Below are 15,594 nucleotides of genomic sequence, written 5' to 3' on the forward strand. Positions count from 1 at the left end.
GCAATTTACCTTTCCACTTGTTAGTTGTTCGATTTTCTTTTTCTTTTCTTTTTTTATAAATGATCATTATGGTTTGACGTTTTATCGCTTTTTAAAAGAAAATCTGACGTTTACATTTGTTCTAAATCGGCAGGACTGAATTCAGCACTTCAAAATCCCGCAAAATCTTTTAATTAGCATATTTGTGAGACTGTTTGATAAACTGCGTCAGATGAAGTTCACACTGTGAAGTGTGTTGAACTTGAACATCTGGGTTTACTTTTAGCATAAAGCAACTGCTTGGATTCATAATTAAGGGTATGCTAATGAAGTCATTTGAACGAGGTGTAGAATGTAGAATCAAACACAGTTATAAAACGCAGTTGTTGTTGTTGTTTTGTTTTTTTTTGGGGGGGGGGGGGGTAACACTTTACAATAAGGTTTCATTATACAAACTAGGCTAAGAATTAATAATAATTACAGCATTTATTAATCTTAATTCATGTTAATTAAAACATTTACTAACACATTATTAAAATTCAAAAGTTGTATTTGTTAACATAGTTAATGCACTGTGAACTAACATGAAGGACTGTAATTTTATTATAACTAACGTTAACAAAGATTAATAACTAATGTCTTGCTCATTAGTTCATGGTTAATACATTAACTAATGTCAACAAATGAGACTTTATTGTAAATGTCACCGTTTTTTTAACAAAACAAAGACTCAAATATATGTGCTCAAGTGAAACCGAGGAACGTTTTATTGCAGATTTGAACGCTATATTTGTAGATCTAAGCATGCATCACTTGCCATATTTACACAGAGGGATATCAAATAAAACTAGGCACACCCTGAAAACAACTATATCCTGGAAAAAAGTTGGTTATTAACTGTGGGCAAACTTTTTGGTCCTATTGGTTCTTATCTGTCCCGTCTAGAGCTTCTGAACTCTTGACAGTTGCAGACAGGCTCTCTATACTCTCAGCTCAGCTCATGAACCAACGTGTTTTACCATCACATGTTTCCTACAGTTAAGCAGGAGTAACTGTGGACTGATCACGAGGAGGATATCGGATATGTGATGATGTTCTGCTCATAGAAGGGCTTTATGTGCTGTGTAATATAGAGTTGATGATGATGATGACACACTATCAATGATCTGATTGTGACAATCGTTTACCTGAGGCCTTATTAATCTCATTGCCATATATAAGGAAAATATCTTCAAAAATGTTCCAGTATGCTCCGAGACTATGTTTGCAATATTAGACTCAGTCTGTAAGGCCCAGCAAGTCAAAAGTGTTGCAATGAAGATTGACATCAATCTGTCAATGACATTTATATGATTCACATAATAGCCATGTGGAACCCACAAGTTTGAAACTTCATTGAAATCTAGATTTTTTTTATTTCATTTAAATCGGGAAATAAACAGTTTTGGGGTTTCCCGATTTAAATGAAATTGAAAAAATCTAGATTTCAATGAAGTTTCAAACTTATATGACATATATTATCATATATTCACACTTTAGATCAGGGTCCAATTCTCACAATTAACTAACTATATTAACTATGTATTTTGCCTCAAAAACCTGTAATTACTACTTATAAATGTTTGGTAGTTGTTAAGTTTAGATATTATGTAGGACTGAGGGATGTAGAATATGATCATGCAGAATAAGGCTAAATTAACATGAGCTTTATAAGTATAGCCAATATCCTAGTAATATAACTGTTTTTATATATTTTAATATATTGTGTTCCTGTGATCAAAGCTGAATTTTCCACTTCAGTGTCACATGATCCTTCAGAAATCATTCAAGACATTTATAATGTTACAAGAGATTTATATTTCAAATACATGCTGTTCTTTGTCCATTTTCACAGCCAACAGAACGTTTGGATGTCTGTTCTTGGAACCAGAAACGAATTACTGGGATTACTGGGAACCAGAAACTAGCTGGGATATTGAAATCTATATGCATGTTTATTGTACAAATGTTGATATTTTCTATAGCATTTTATAAAGCAAACGCTTATGATGACATGATTTCCCTGTGTAAACATGATTTCCCTTGGTTTCATAGACCGACAGACAGACAGACAGACAGACAGACCGACAGACAGACAGACAGACAGACAGACACACAGACAGACAGACAGACAGACAGATATATAGATAGATAGATAAATAGACAGACAGACAGAATGTCTCAGACTTTTGGACCCCATTGTATACAAAAGGCTTTAAAGAATGATGATATCCATATCATTGTGTTTTTTTAAGACTTTGCAGGCAAACAAAGAGCTGGTAAAGAAATACATCACATCTTTGAAGACCTTAATCCTCGTCTCAGACATAATCCTATACACAAAATCCTAATTTTCTGATGATGATGATGGAACGCGCTCACAGCATCACAAGAAGAGACGAATGTCAAACCCTGAAGCTAATTATGGGGTATTATGGTACACGCTTTGTTGTGTAGAACTAGTTTTGACTTTTGTTAGTTATGATTGTCCTCCACACCTCGGAAGATCATTAATCTGGTCCAAGTCAAACACGATTAGCTGTATTTCAGGCCACAGGGTTTGAATGTCTCAGTCAGACAGCAGGCGCCGTGAGATGCTCTATACAGTCAGAGCGTGAAACCACAGCCTGACGTCTCCTGCACTGCTGGACTACCATCACACACTCATTCACAAGCTCCACACACAGAACAAAACATCATCATGTGCTTCCAGAACACTCTTAATATCTCATAGACCAGCTGATGGGTTGCTATATAATTGTGCATTGCAATAGGATAAAAAATAAATAGGCTTATCAAATTTGAAAAGGGAGGAGGAAACGCTTCCATATCTTTTGTTGTTGCTGACGTCAAAGGTTTTGTGTTTGACAGGTTGCATGACAAGCCCTCATCTTCAAAAACCATGAATAAAAATGTGTTAAAAACATGCCATTAAATACTGCTTTACTGGCAATGAGATTTTGTGCTGAGTTCAAAGTGTTTTGTATCGTGAATTGTTGGCTATTTTTTAACTATAGACATTTACAAATAAAATATTTTTTTATTATTACAAATGAAAATTCTTACAATTATTCAATATTATTAGGCCTATAAGGTTCATGACAATATGAATTTCAATGTTTGATTTTATATTTTGCATGAACAACAATTTTGGGGAACACTTTGTTTAAGGTGACATGTTACTATACTATAATAATAACAGTAAATTATGCATAATTACAAGTAACTAACCCTAAACCTAACCCTAACTCTAATATTACTTATATGAGTAATTACAATGTAACTACGTATATAAATAAATAAAGTGTAACCCAATTTTGTCACAGCACTTGATGTCAATGTAAAACCCTTTTTGGCTGTAAGAAATCAGTTTATAATAGTGTAATGTTTTAATGAATCAGTCAAGCGATTTGTAGATTCTGTCTAATCCAAAATCATAAGTGTTTGATCATATTTACATGTGTGCATTTGACAGACACTTATCCATAGTGACTTCAGTGCATTCAGGCTGTACATTTAGATGTTTGTGAGCTGAAACACTATTCTCAAAACCACTATTTAAATATGTATGTTAATACAATCGAATGGCTGAATCTTTTTTGTTGACAGTTCATTGAGTTCAATAGGAGAGTTTCGGTAAAATGAGCCTGCACTTCCTAACACTAGAGACACCAAACTGACACCACTGAAATAAAGAATCACAAAATGACTCTTCTTTACCAGTGTGTTTCTTCCCCATTCATCAAACACATCCTGACGTGCAGCTTCATGGGAAATGAGCTAATGGATGCGCATGTGATCTCAGCAGTTTAGGGTTACTCTGTTTGTTGAGCACTTACACAAGTGTGTGTGTGTTGCCCATCTATTTCTGTCGTTTAGCCCATCTTGGTCTTTAAACCCAGGCTGTGTCTTCTAAACAGTCTCTGTTTGCTCTTATATTATAGTCATGTACGGCCGCTGAGGAAGCCTGCGGTTCTGATCCAGCGATGGGCTCAGCACTTCTTCTGTTTGTTTGGGTGATGATATGCAGGCTTGGCTTTGAAAGATGGCTGGACTGACTGACCTTTTAGAAGTCCGGCATACTAAAGGATTTCAAATATTGTCCGGAAGTCCATAAAATGATGGGTTTATGAGGTCCCTCCGAGCATATTCATAAAAATGTATATAAAAAAAGAAGTGATTAACCATTTTAGCATCCCCAAAGAACCTTTCAGTGAACAGTTCTTCAAAGAACTTGGTGTCAAGAACATTTGAAAAATCTAAAGAACTTTTTTCCACTATAAAGAACCTTGTGTGGAATGGAAAGGTTCTGTGGATGTTTAAGGTTCTTCATGGAATCATCAATGCCAATAAATAAGCTTTATTTTTAAGAGAAAGTGAGAGAGTCGAGGCTGTATTTGTTTTAGTTGTGGCTTGTGTTTGAGCCAGGCAGCTTGCAGAAGTAATGCTGAGAATATTTGCATGAAATAAACAGGAATTTCCTCTTTATGCCAAAAAAATGAAAAAATAAAACATTTATTGTTCAATGATGATCTCGACGTTTCTACGCTATATTTAAATATTAATAATAGTAAATGATCTAATTTTGTGTCTAGAAAATAGTGGCATTGTATTATGGAGAATATCTCAGTCTTTATTTGTTAATGAGAGATGTGTGGACACATTGATGGTTTTAGATTTGTGGAGTAAAAAATTAAAGTTTGGTAATTTGAGGTTTAAAGAAATGGCACAGAAGTCCTAAGTGGTCCCACATTTTAGTGTTATTATTATTTGATACATATTATTTATACTTATTGTAATTCAGTTGGTAATTATTCAATAATTCCACGAATTAGATGCATTTCAGACACTTTTCATTAAAACCTATTGGTGAAATCTTTAAGTTTGAATTCATAGTGTTTCTATTATGACATCTTCAAATATGGGCAATTAAACATGTCAATTTTCATTTACCTATAGATATAATGTGTCTTTCAGATGAATCTCTTTGGCTGGGATTCTGCTTTGTCATCGGTAATAAATTGTCAAACCACAATTTGATGTTGCAATGTTATTTCCATCAAGAGGTGCATCAGTTTTCGGTCCAGATCTTGTATTGACAATGCAAGAGTCCAGATCTCTGTAAAGTCCCCTCCAGCACATCACAAAGACTTTCAGAGAATTTAAGATCTGGACTCAGAGGAGCCGATTCATGTGTGCAAATGATTCTTCATTCTCTCTCACAACCATTCTTTCACAATCTGAGCCTGATGAATCTTGACATCTGGAATATGGTCATGATGTGTCTTCATACATGGTTGTTTAAGAAATAAAAAGCACTCCATCAGTTAGGGTTAGAAGAACTGTTGCCAAACATATAAAATTGCAAGAAACATAAAAATCACTGCAATAATGATCCAAGCATAGACTCGGGTACTGACCGGGCAGTGTGTTACAATTTAAAAGTAAATGCACATTTGGGGCTCAGAAAATGTTAGAAAATGTTATACTGTTTAATTTTTTGACACCGATCTTGCAAGAGCGAAACAGGCTGTACATTTTGTGCTCAAGTGCAAGTACAAGAATCCTCCCCTCTCAACAGCAGCCCACCCTATATGACTTCACTGTATCCCATCATGCAATGCTCCTAATGTTAACAGCTTCCTCATCTGTGGGCAATGCAAGAAACAGATGCGAAAAACTGCAACACTGTGCCAGTGTTTCTACAAAATGAGCTTTAATATGCAGTCAGGATCCTGATTTAAAGATGTGAAAATATAAATCCAAAATGGGATGCATTTACTGTTGTTTAATTTGTATGTATTTGCCTGCATTATTTTATGAAAAGTAGTATTTTGCAATAACAAATTATGGTTTGTGTTTCCACAGATGCAACTGACTAGTTTTGATTCTCCTGAAGAAGAGAAAAAAAGACGCCTTTGCTTGTTAGAAGGCATTATGAGACCGTCTGTGCTTTCAACAGTGTTTCAAGGTGGGTCTATTTCAAAATCACCTACCATGATTGAAAGACCTGGATAAGAGCTTTTTGCGGTCATGTGACACCAAGTTGTGTTTCATCTTTTGCACTGACTCTCTGCTGACCTTGTCAGAGTGTTTCATTTGTAACGGTGGTTGGCAACCGTCAAACTCGTTTTTCCACCGCAGTGACATGACTGTCTCTAATCTGAGCTCCACTAAACTCAGTCTGCACATAGGACAAAAGAAAGAAAGAAATGAAAAGAAAAGCGAGGTATTGAGATGCTTTTCATTGATGCCATTGTGTTGATTGCTCCTGAAAACACGGTGTGAATATGTCTGCGAGTCAAAGGCATCTTTAATGAAAAGCTGCACGCACACATGAACTGAACCGATCGCTATCTCCTCCTGAGGAGAGAAAATTCAAGTCTTGACTGTAATCGGGAAATTCCATCTCAACTTACTGGCTGACGTCCACAGAATATCTCAGGCCACCGATATGGAAAAGGCCAAAAAAAAAAAAAAGTGTGTGTGTGCAAAGAAATGTAATGATTTCTGAGAATTTATTGCAACATCCAATAAAATAAAATAGCTTATGGGATGAAAATGAGAACGGTTTCCAAATAAATAATTTTAAAAGGGTTGAGCAATTTAGAAGTTGCAACCTCTTCGTGTCTAAATTTGCTTAGTCCAATCTAGTCACACTTCTTCAGATCATTTACTTTTAGACTGAAAAATCTGTCATCATCCACCCACTCTCTTGTCACTTGAAACTCCTATGACTCTTTCCCCAATGAACACAAAGGAGCCATTATCAACATGCCATGTTTTCCATGCAACAAAAAATGCAATATGATCACCGGCTGTCAAGGTCAGATGCGGTTTTAATTTTATTAAAATAAATAAAAAGAACTACTATTGTTTGTAGTTTATTTAGCTTTATTCGCATGTCTTATCTCGCCTAGGGAAAAAAGTAAGCCCTCGACTGGTGCCCTTAAAAAAAAGTGCACACTTCCCTGTGTGTGTCCCGTTTTACCTTTTCAGCGGCTCTGAGCTTCTGCACTGATGGCGGTGACTGATAGAGTGTTGTGGGCAACCAACCTGTCCCAAAACCTCATACAAATCAACCAGGGAACAGATCACAACCAATAGCCAGAGGAGCTGACTTTACCCTGCCGTGCCACACAGCACGACCCCATTCCTCCATTTCCCACTTCACTTTATCACCAGCCTTGGCAAACGACTGTGAACAATTATCAAGGGCATAGTACTGATTCTCTAAGCGCTCCATTAGCCAGAGCTAGTCCTTTCTGACGCTAGGTTCTGGTTTAATCCGAAACATCAGTGCTGAGACGGCACATTCTGAAGCACTGAATCAGAAAGCCTTTAGACTTCTTTGAATAGATTCAGCGAACTTCAGTGTTTTATACACAATTATGATTTTATCAATGTAGGTTTTTTTCCTCACTGACCTTAGTTGAGTTCAAATCTGTGTTCTCTTGTTCAGGCTATGGAATGCTTTCATAAAAAACTTAGCAGTGCCAAAACTTGTTCAAAAGGTGCTCGACCTTGACCCTGTTTATACCTGGCATTAAAGGGATAGTTCACCCAAAAAATAAAAAAATTCTGTCTGCATTACTTACCCTCATGTTTTTCCAAACCTGTATGAGTTTTTTTCTTCGGTTGAACACAAAAGAAGATATTTTAAAGAATGTTGACGATATCCATTGACTTCCATAATAGGAAAAAAAAAAACCTATTGAAATCAATGGCTACCGTCTGGTTACAACAAATATATTTTATGTTCAACAGAAGAAAGAAACTCATACAGGAACAAAATGAGGGTGAGTAAAAGATGATAAAATTTTCATTTTTGGGTGAACTATCCCTTTAAATGCGATTACCTTAGTCTGATGACCCCATTGACCTGGCAGTTTAAAAACAAGACAAAAACTTAAACTGAGAAAAAAGACCATAAAAGATAGTGATACAAAACAATAATAAAATCCATCCAAATAAAATTCCAGCCAATATATATATATTGACATTTATTATTAAAATGGAGAAAAAAAAAAAAGAAAAAAATTTATAATTTTAAATCACTGAGATCTCCTGAGAGAAAGTGGACAGAGTAACAGTTCTCTAAAGCATCTTTAAGTCACATTTCTAATCTATTAAGGTCGGTGTTAACAGCATGTACGGCAGAATGTAAGTGGGTCTCATGGGGAGACGGCCCTCAAATCTCTCTCTGTTTCCTCTCTCGTGAAACCTGAAGCTTCAGCGTCGACAGACGGGTGAGTGGCCGAGCCACACCTCATTCTCAGAGGAGCTTTAAAAGCTTCACTCCTAATCCCTTAACTAAATATTTTCAGATTATTTAATGCGGTGAGGGTTTGCTTCTCCAGAAAATCTCCGGAGATTAAGAGATCAGGAACACTCAGGTAGGTGGGAATGTGAAGGTGAAGATCATTACAGAGACGTCAGCGACAGCAAAGACACCTAGAGGGAAATGTTATTACCCAGAATGCTCTTTCAGGAAGTATCCCGTCTCAGTTAAAATCTCTTTGAGGTCATTTTCTCCATTGGATCTCCATTTCATCTCATTGCAAAAACAATTGACAAATTAAAGAGATCTCATAGTTTCTAGTGGGCAGTTTCGGATGAATTTCAGTTGTTCAATAAATGCCACTGCTAATAGGATTGTTGTTCCCATAGACATACTTATCATTATCACTTCATTATTCTTCAAATAGACTGAATCTAATGTTATTGTGTCTCACGTGAAGCCAGTAGTCCTCATCTCATCCGTCACTTGTGTGTGCGCAGAGTGAGTGAGGATGTGTTGTTTCCTCTCAGCTCATCAGCTCTGAATAGGTTGTGTGTACACACTGGTGTGAGAGAGATGCATCAAATGGGGGCTCATTCAGGACCTGCAGTGGAGGAGGATGTTTTCAGCCCTTCTGGGTGGTACTGTGGACGCCCCTGATGCAGATAGTATTGTCAATGTGAAAAGGTGATGTGTTACAAAAGAAAAGAAGGAAGAGCGAGAGAGATGCATGCTGGGATACATGTGCAGGTAGACTGTCTGCAACAATGGTGCTCTTTGAGACTTATCTATGTACACAACTATAGTAACCAGTAGATGAACTCACACACGCAAATGCTCAAGACGTATATGTAAAATGCTTTATTTGGATTGACATTTTAATAAGATATCTTAAATGGATAGTGAAAATGAAAATTCCCTCATTAATTACTCACCCTCATGTCGTTCCAAACCCGTAAGACTTTTGTTCATCTTCAGAACACAAATGAAGATCTTTCTGATGAAATCTATGAGCTTTCTGTCCCTCCATTGACATCTACGCAACTACCACATTGACGCTTCAAAAAGATCATAAAGAGATTATAAAACTAATCCAATTGAATTGAGCAGTTTAGTGCAAATTTTCTGAAGAGACTCAATCACTTTATGATGTAGTGAACATGCTTGTTTACCACAACTGACCTGTGAATTGATGAATGTTCATGTGAATAAAAGCCTAAATTCAATCTGTTTATCATATAAAGCGATTGAGTCTCTTCAGAAAATTTGGACTAAAGTGTTGAATTCCTATGGATTAGTTTCACAATCTCTTTATGAACTTTTTGAAGCGTCAGTGTGGTAGTTGTGTATAGCTGTCTATGGAGGGACAAAAAGCTCTCAGATTTCATCAAAAAATATCTTCATTTGAGTTCTGAAAATTAACGAAAGCTACGGGTTTGGAACAACTTGAGGATGAGTAATTAATGAAAGAATTTTCATTTTTGGTTGAACTATCCCTTTAATATCAGGGAATTTTTGGAACTGTGTTAAAAGTATCATAATGTTAAACAGCATTTAAGACTTTAAGAAGTTTTTAAAGAGGCTGACAATTAGACACTTGTGTCCACTGTTAATATCACTGACACACAACTGTCCTTGCCTGATCAAAAGGTCTCAAAGGGAATAAAAAAATACTTGACCCTGGTAAAAACGGTACAGTCACACTCATTAGTTTACAATAAACAGATTAAGAAATGCAATTAAAAGTGATCTTTGGAGTTATACGTCTCACCTTTCAAATCACCCCCTCATTTGTTCCATGTCGGTGATAAGAGGCTTTAATCATCGGCTCGGTCTCAGGAGAAACGGTCTAACGTTCATGGTCTGCCTGCAATGTCTTTGCTAATGGGTTCAGGCAGCAGTCTTACCAGATATTACAAGGATATCAATGACAGGAGCCTGTCGACTATCAGTTAATAATGTTAAACATGAATATTAAAAATAACATTTATTTGATTAGTAGAAAAAAAGATTAAAAACACAGGTCTGACAAAGTTAGAATGCTGAAAACTAACAGCATGTTACATGATTTTTTTTTTGTAGAAATATTATTTTATTAGCAGAATATGTCCAAACAAACATTTGCCTAATTCTCATTGATTTGAAATGCTATCAAAGCACTTACAGACTGCTTTAGAAAGTAAAGGTGTGGGAAGACATTAAAAAGAGAGAGTGATTAACTAGCCTACAGGTGACAATTAAGTGTCTTTTACATTATTCTTCTGTTGATATTCTGCTTGACTGAATTTTAATAGGTGGTCAAAGTTCAGGAAAATGGCGACATGTTCTTGTAAAACAGTCTGGTTCGATTAGACATGTAGCCTATATACAGTGGTCTGTTCTCTGTTTAACACTATACTATTCTCATAAGCAGTGATGGACAGTAGCATCGCTAAAACTAGCGAAGCTGTTAGTTTAATCAGTAGCTAGATGGCGTCGTTGCTATTTTTTAAATCATTAAGCTTTCAGTTAAGTAGTTTTTATTAAACATGTGGATTTCGGCTAAAAAGAAGCATGTTCATTATTTACAAACCGGCTGTTTAGAATCAGAACAAGCGATGTCCGATTCAGGAATGAATGAGTCTTTCGAATCTGTTAATTTCGACAATTCTGAATCGTGGAATGGTCACCAATCGGAGCTGTTCCTGCGTCAATGACTCACTCAACTGAATCGGTTCCTCCAAACAGAGACTCCTCGCGAGTTCAGCAATGTGGGTCGGTCCATTATCATATCTTGCCAGGTGCAAGAGATTAATAAGCGATATAAGAAAATAAGCGGGGAAAAAACAAGTAGGCGTACTTAAATGTTTGCTTTTCTTCAGTCCGAAGATGATGATGCTTTTACATAGAATATAACCAACACATATTCATAGGTGAGGAGACTGCTGCTTAATTGCTGGTTTTGGATTTGAACATTCGTTTGGCCAATAATGAATAACCACTAACCAGCAACCGGCAGGAAAGCCCTAGAAATCACATAGAAATAGACAGAGCCCTATTCTGTGTATTGTACATTCTAAAATTAATTTGAACTTTAACATTTTTAAAGAGTTAAAGTGATTCTGAAACAATGCTGATGTCTTACGTGTGTTGCTATTTAAATGTTCGCTTTTAAAGCTAGAAGTACAGTTGGAAATGCAAGGACTGAAGAAAAAAAATGTCTTTATTGTGTGGTATGTTTGAATACATGTGATAATTGATGACTTTGATCACATGAAATAGGCCTAAACATTTGAAAAAGTCATGAGATCACAGAAAGACCGTGTTTGACTTTGCTGTTTTATTGTTAGTCTAACCAATAAACCAGCCTATAAGAACGTATGTTTTAGTCATTTCAAGTGTTTTCAATGAGGCATTTTGTTATTTTTTCCCTTTTAATGGACGCACAGCACACATTTGAGTGTTATGCAGAGAGAAAACTGCAGCAGACCACCCACTCCTGCACGTCTGAAACAGGGTCCAGAGAGGGTAATTAAGCTGTTTTCTCAGGTCATACAAGTCTTGCTCGTTAAAAATGAGAGGAGTGACGGGTGGTTGTATGCTGGAATACGCCAAAGACCGCTGGGTCAAGAAACTCCTGGGCCAGATATATTTTGCTGTTAATGAAGGACGCCAATAATATGATGGTCATCATCCTCATTGTGTGTGAGCGATCATCTGCCTTTATGAATCTCACGACACATGTAAAGAGGGTCAAGGTCATATTTCACCTTAAAACCAAAAGAAAAAGACAATATTAATTAGGCACTACTTGAAGTGATAGTCCACCCAAAATTTTAAACTATTTGTTTACTCTCCCTCATGGCAATTTCTCTCAAAAAATCCTGTCGTCAATGGCGTGCAATGAATTCTAGGGTAGGCAAGGTGGAGAAGGATCCATCTGTTGTATCCTTCATTGCCTGTGAAACAAAGGAGCCATTTTAAGGCCGCGTTTGAATGAGCCTTCGAAGGATGCAGCCTCTGAATTGGGACGCTGCTAAAGGTGTGCAAGATGCAGGCAGTCAAGAGGGGTGACGGTGTGTGTGTCACAGAACCCGCACTGTTTGCCGTTGTTTGTAAGCAAAGCCGAGCAGAGATTATCTGCAGTAAGAGCTGTGGGCTGTTGTAAATGATCTGTCGTGTGGGTGATAAACCCTGTCAAAAGCACCTCTAGCGCGGCACCTGGGCTTAAAGAAAGTCATGCTCAGATTTGTCTCTTGTGCAAGATTAAAATCAGGATGCGGTTGACTTCAGGGTAGGACTGAAGGGTTTATTTAACTCTAATGAATATTTTTCATTTCACACAAAGATATTTCTGCAGAGATCTCTGTGTATCTCTGGGTTTTGCGTCTGCTACAGTATGAGAACAAGCCATTTTCATTGTTGCAAACCATCCGTATAGGAAACACTGAGCCGTGTGCGAGTGAGTGTGTGTGCATTTTTTTGTGCATTCCTCACAGTGTTAATCATCAGTGCTAATTACAACAAACCCATGAAGAGACTGACTGGAATCTGTAAAGATTCTGAGGATGATTGTGGCATAATATGTACACAGCCAACCGCGGCGTCGCATTTGGTTCATCCAAAAAAAACAGCAGCTAGCCCACAATAAATATTGTGAATGAAAATAGAAATAGCTTAAAATAGAAATCTCTTTTTCGTAACTCGTTGTGCACGTCTAACAAGCTCCATCAGCCAATCGATTATGACGTTACAGATGAAAGCAAATTACAGATCTAAAATTTGTTGTAATTGCTGTGATTAAATGGTTGGAAACGGGTGATACCATCTCTCAGCCCTCCACCCACTAAAGAATGAGACTCAGCCATTAAATTATCCAGCTATCAGGAGTGCTGGAGTCCTACTTTGAAGTTGTTGGTTTAGAGAAATGGCGGGACTCGATTATGGGCAAAATTAGGGTGGCAGGCCGACCGGGAAGGCGCCGCGGCGTAAAGGGTCAACACCGAAAGAGGGCGGGTGCCAGTCGTATTTGGGTAACATGTTAGGCTACTGCCATTTCTGAGAATAATTTGTTGTTTCTGGAAACAGATCACTTAATCTAATGGGTTTGTAAATTAATAAAATCCTATAGGCATGAAATAAACCTGAATCAAACTCTTCAAAGAGTTGTTGTTAGCATTCTCATTCAGCTGTTTACTGCAGGACCATATGGTAAAAACTTGTTGCCTCGCTGCCCTATCAGGCTATGACTTTGTATGCAGCATTTGCACACGAAGGAACCTCACTGAAACTGATTTCAGACAGACATCATAATGGTTTAAAGATTTACAGCAAAAAAGAGAGAGCTTTCGTGAAAACTAAGAGAATATTTAATTACTACAATAGTAATTTCTCACTAGAAATTACATCAAAAGTGGAAAACGTACATTTACACACAAACGGACCAGCAACCACAACTTGCAGACGCCATCTTTATTTTTTAGCTCAACTGTCACAGAATTGAAAGCACAGGATTGTGGGATATCAAGGAAGGATACATCTATGCTGCCTTCGAAAATCGATCAGATGAAGGTATTTCAGGAGACAGGAAGTGAAGCTAACTTTGGATTCGGACGTGCAATGCCTTCCTGGAACACGTCCTCCTAAGGTATAGCATTATTAAGCTTTCGGACACAACCTTGGTAGTTATAGAATGGGGTCTAAAATGTCACCTGACCCCATTTTGGGTTTGTCAAAATCTCTAGTCTTAACAAAAGTCATTCAAATACATTTGAAAAGTTTAGCATAATTGAAAAAGCTAAATGAAATGGCTGGTGCATGTTTAAAAAAAAAATATATATATTGTTGATAACTAACAATTATTGTAGTCATAACATTAAAAATGGAGTCATATGCACTACTGTTCAAAATATGTAATCAGCACATTTTTTTAATGTTTTTGCAAGAAGAATCTTCTGCTCACCAACGATGCATTTGATCCAAAATACATAACCAAGGAAAATAAAAATCTTTAGTAACATTATATTTACTGTCACTTTTGATCAAATTATTGCATCCTTGCTGAATAAAAGTATTTATTTAAATAATATTTAAAAAAAATTGTGATCCCAAACTTTTGAACAGTACTAGGTCTTTATTGCACCAAAATGTAAATAAACTGTACAACAGTTAAATGTAGCCCTTAACATTGTGGCTTCCATTTCTGTTCTCGTAAGAGCCCACCTTGGTAAATGTGGGTTATCAAAAGACGTCAGGAAATCCCCAATTTCATCCACGGAAGGCTCATCTCCGAGTATGGATACTGAGTTTGGCTGGGCTGCCGTGAATTCCCTGTAGCCACAGACAGTTAAAGAGGCACTGATGCACACCGATCAGAACACATCATTTGGGCTGGAGCTCACACGGACAGATGGGAAAATGACAGGGTGAGTCAAGCCAAGGGGAAGAATGAGTTTCCTGTCCACAGAATATTCCTGATCTGTGATGATAGCGCAGGAATGACCGTCCACAATCAGGGCCCCTGAAGGGGAAGTCTCACAGAACAACATCTACAGACTCGCTCGGAATCTTGTTCATCTAAAGCGACGCTAAGAGGACACAAAATATTCATCAAATGTCAAAATGTTCCAAAACACTTTTAAAAATAAAGGGGGTTTTCACATGTAATGCACTGCAGAACTTTTGCCAAAAAGGAACTTTCAGTGAACAGTTCTTTTTTTCTTAGTGTGAAGAACATTTGAATAATCTAAAGAACCTTTAGAACCTTTGTGGAATGTAAATATTCCATGGATGTCAAGAAAGAACTTTTTTTTTCTTCTTTTTTTTTTTTTTAAAGAGTGTAACAGACAAATTGAAAGATGTGCACTTTTCCCTCAGGGCAATAAAGTTAGATATCGTCACCTAAAATAATTGGCCAAGTAATTTTTTGACAAAAATGATACGTCATCTCCTCATGATGGTGGCCACCTCTGGTAAAATCGCCCACATCCTCCGTTGAACAGATCATGCAATTCTACCCCTGTAGTATAATGGCTTATGTCAAGAGTGTTCCTTAGGCCGCTTTATTTTGCCTAAGTCATAAGACAATGACACTTAGGCAATTTTACAAGCTTTTCAAGATGGCAGCTGCATCAAGAAGAACGAAAATCTACTCAACCTTTGAAGTTTGGTTCAGTTTTTTGTGTTTTCTGAGAAACCTGAAAAAATTACTTGGGCAATTATTTTTGGAAGGTGACGATATTTAAGATCCTTTTGAACACAATTTCTGGATTGTGATGCAAAACTAATAAATCTCAGGTCTGAATCCTGAAATCCAA

General features: G+C 36.9%; 1 long non-coding RNA gene across 1 annotated transcript; it reads left to right on the forward strand.

Annotated features, from left to right (window-relative positions):
- The first annotated feature begins 5,010 nt into the window (after positions 1–5,010).
- Positions 5,011–15,161, forward strand: LOC309482654. Its single transcript, XR_014200346.1, has 3 exons — positions 5,011–5,031; positions 5,887–5,989; positions 14,496–15,161. It is a non-coding gene; the product is annotated as an uncharacterized lncRNA (long non-coding RNA).
- Positions 15,162–15,594: the final 433 nt, after the last annotated feature.

The sequence above is a fragment of the Leuciscus leuciscus genome (assembly GCF_965113295.1).
Source record: "Leuciscus leuciscus genome assembly, chromosome: 19".
NCBI lineage: Eukaryota > Metazoa > Chordata > Actinopteri > Cypriniformes > Leuciscidae > Leuciscus > Leuciscus leuciscus.